The 2,686-nt window shown below is 44.4% G+C and overlaps 1 protein-coding gene across 1 annotated transcript in view; it reads left to right on the top strand.

Moving 5' to 3' along the window:
* The window catches only part of MDGA2 (MAM domain containing glycosylphosphatidylinositol anchor 2), a gene marked incomplete at its 5' end in the record, with an annotated part of 146,887 nt that overhangs the window by 115,939 nt on the left and 28,262 nt on the right, over positions 1-2,686 (top strand). The gene's annotated exons all lie outside the window — the stretch shown is intronic.

Here is a 2,686-nt window from a genome sequence, read left to right as displayed (position 1 = left end):
AACACCTGAAACAACAGTTTGTGCAGGGAGGGAGACATTGGGGATTAAGGCAGACTTTGGAGACGGATATTTTGGCAAAGTTGAGGCAGAAAACAGTTTGTTATCCTGCAGATCTCCTGCCGGGATGAGCTTTGGGAGCTGCAAAACAAACACACAGTTTGAGCACGTTCTTTATGCTGAATGGGTGTGGGGTCTGTGCTTGTGTGACCTCCCTGGGAGTCCTGGAGCCGACCGGGACAAATCCCGGGAAGGCCTTTGGGACCCGGAGGCTCCTGGCTCTCCTTCCCTCTCCTTCCCCCTCCTGCCTGAATCCCACTCATTTGAAATGAAAATGGGTGATTTTAATCCGTGTTTATGCCACTGTTTGCATGGCTGGGCACAAACGAGGGCCGTGATTCCCCTGCCCCGAGAGGAATTAGGGAATTACGAGGAGAATTCGCCCAAGTTGAAGAATATATAATGAAATTAATTGCATTAGGATTTTTTTTGCTGCTTTTTATTTTTTTTCCCTGCTTAATTTTAATTTAATTTTAATTTAATTTTAATTATCTATTTATATAATTAACTGGAGTTACTTTGCTCTAATTTCCTTGACAACACTCCGTGTCAGGCTCATCAAAATATTCCCCTTTCATGTCTCTGAGGCCACGTTTCAAACCAGGGGGTGATTTGGAACCCAGTGATCCATTTGGACACACGTTTTTGCAGGAATTCCCCCTGGAATGAGGGCCATAATTAAAATCCTTGTTTTTCTTTACACCCTCCCAGCAGACTGTTTGTGCTGGGTAATTATTTGGCTTGGTATTTTTGACTGGGGTTTGCTGGTTTTTGGGAGCCACAGGATGGGGAAGAGCATCTTTGGGGAGTGGCAGAAAGAGGACAGGAGGTTTTCCAGGTGGGAATGGGGTTCTGAGCTGGAAAAATCAGCTGCTCTTAATCTTTGTTTTAGCCTTTTAATGCCCTGAAAATGCTGCCAGTTTTGTGGGGTCTGCTCCTGGTTCCATCCACACCATTCCCTTTCTCTGATCCCTAAATTTCTGTTGAATTGAGGATTCTTAAATCTCTCCCTCTGTGCCTGACCTGTGCAGTTTTGCTTCTTCAGACAGAATCCAGGAAGAATTTTGGGAATATTTAGCTCATAACAGGTTTAGAGTTGTTGAATTTCCATGGAATGCCAGACTGGTTTGGGTGGGAAGGGACCTCAAAGCCCATCCAGTGCCACCCCTGCCGTGGGCAGGGACACCTTCCACCAGCCCATGTTGCTCCAACCTGGCCTTGGACAGTTCCAGGGATCCAGGGGCAGCCACAGCTTCTCTGGGAATTCTATTCCAGGGCCTCCCCACCCTCCCAGCCAGGAATTCCTTCCCAATATCCCAACTAAACCGCAGCAACCCAGAGGATTTCATGGCTCTGTGGGACCACATCTCTCTTGAACCCTCTTTCTCTGGGGCTTTCCTTAATTTTCTCCATATTCCTGGAATAGGGCTCCCAGATTTTACCCTGGATGAATCACCAGAACATTCCTGTCAGATCCTGCTCCATGTCACCTGCTTTGTCACTGGAGTTACAATAAACACCTCTCAGAGGAGGATGGAATGGTGGGAAAGCAGGACACAGGGGAAATTTAGGTTTTTAAGCATTGGTTAAGGAGATTTTAAAGTATTTTAAGCATTGGGTGAGGAGGATTTAAAAGAAACTGTCACAGAAAATGTCAGAAAAGTTATTTGAGAAAAAAGTGGAGCTTGGTTTAATGACATGTCAGGGGAGACAAGAAGGTCAAAGAGGGAGAAGGAAGATCCTCTCAGGTGAGGAGGGAATCCTGAGGGCAGAGAAGGGTCATTTTCCTGCCTCTGGAGTGAAAATGGAAACAGAGAAAAGGAAATTTGAAGTAACTTGTGAGGAACGTCCGTATTTTAGCGCATTTAGGACCTCACCTGATGGGCAGGAATTCTGCAGATGTTCCTTCCATCAGGATCAGGGGGTGGCCATCCCTAACCTCCTGCAAAGGGAGAGATGTTTGCAAGCTCTTTGGAATGGAATTTCCATTGGAAAAAACATCCATTTCCCTATAAAATATCCATTTCCATGTAAAATATCTGCACGTCAAAACTGTGTATAAATCCTGTTCAGAAGCAGCCAAAATAATTCCTCACATCTGGAGCAGTTCATTTCAGGGCAGGAAGAGAGAGAAAGTTTAAAGTCCACATGTACACTGGAATATTTCTGATGTTGTTCCCCTGAAAGATTTGAATCTATATCATATTACCTGTCCCAAAGACTTCCCTGTGTGCATTTATTGTGGAAATCTAAAAAGGGCCTTGCTTTCCTCCTGTTCCATCTGCACTTGTGAATGAGACAGGCAGAGTTTGGCCAAAAAAAAAAAGAAATGAGTGTGACATGCAAAGACACGTCTCTTATTGATTTCCCTGGGTTTGGTAAATTGAATTAGAGCAGAAATGGTGCTGGTTTTACAATTTCCAGTTTGCAGCCTCCTGTGCTTGTCCTTCCCAAGGCTGAGGAGGAAGCTGAGGGCTGGGATGGGAGATTTGGAGCCAAGTCTTTTAATTGCAAGTTAAAAATGGTTCCATTTTTTGGGATGGATGAGGCAAATGATTACATACAATTCTGAAAGTTAAATTTCTGCTGATTATGTCTTAAGGAATTCAGAGCTATAAAGGTTTAAATC

Source organism: Manacus vitellinus, unplaced genomic scaffold (genome assembly GCF_001715985.3).
Source record: "Manacus vitellinus isolate BGI_N305 unplaced genomic scaffold, ASM171598v3 scaffold_94_pilon, whole genome shotgun sequence".
NCBI classification, from domain to species: Eukaryota; Metazoa; Chordata; class Aves; order Passeriformes; family Pipridae; genus Manacus; species Manacus vitellinus.
Note: the sequence above shows the minus strand (reverse complement) of the source record. Positions and strands in the feature narration are given on the sequence as shown.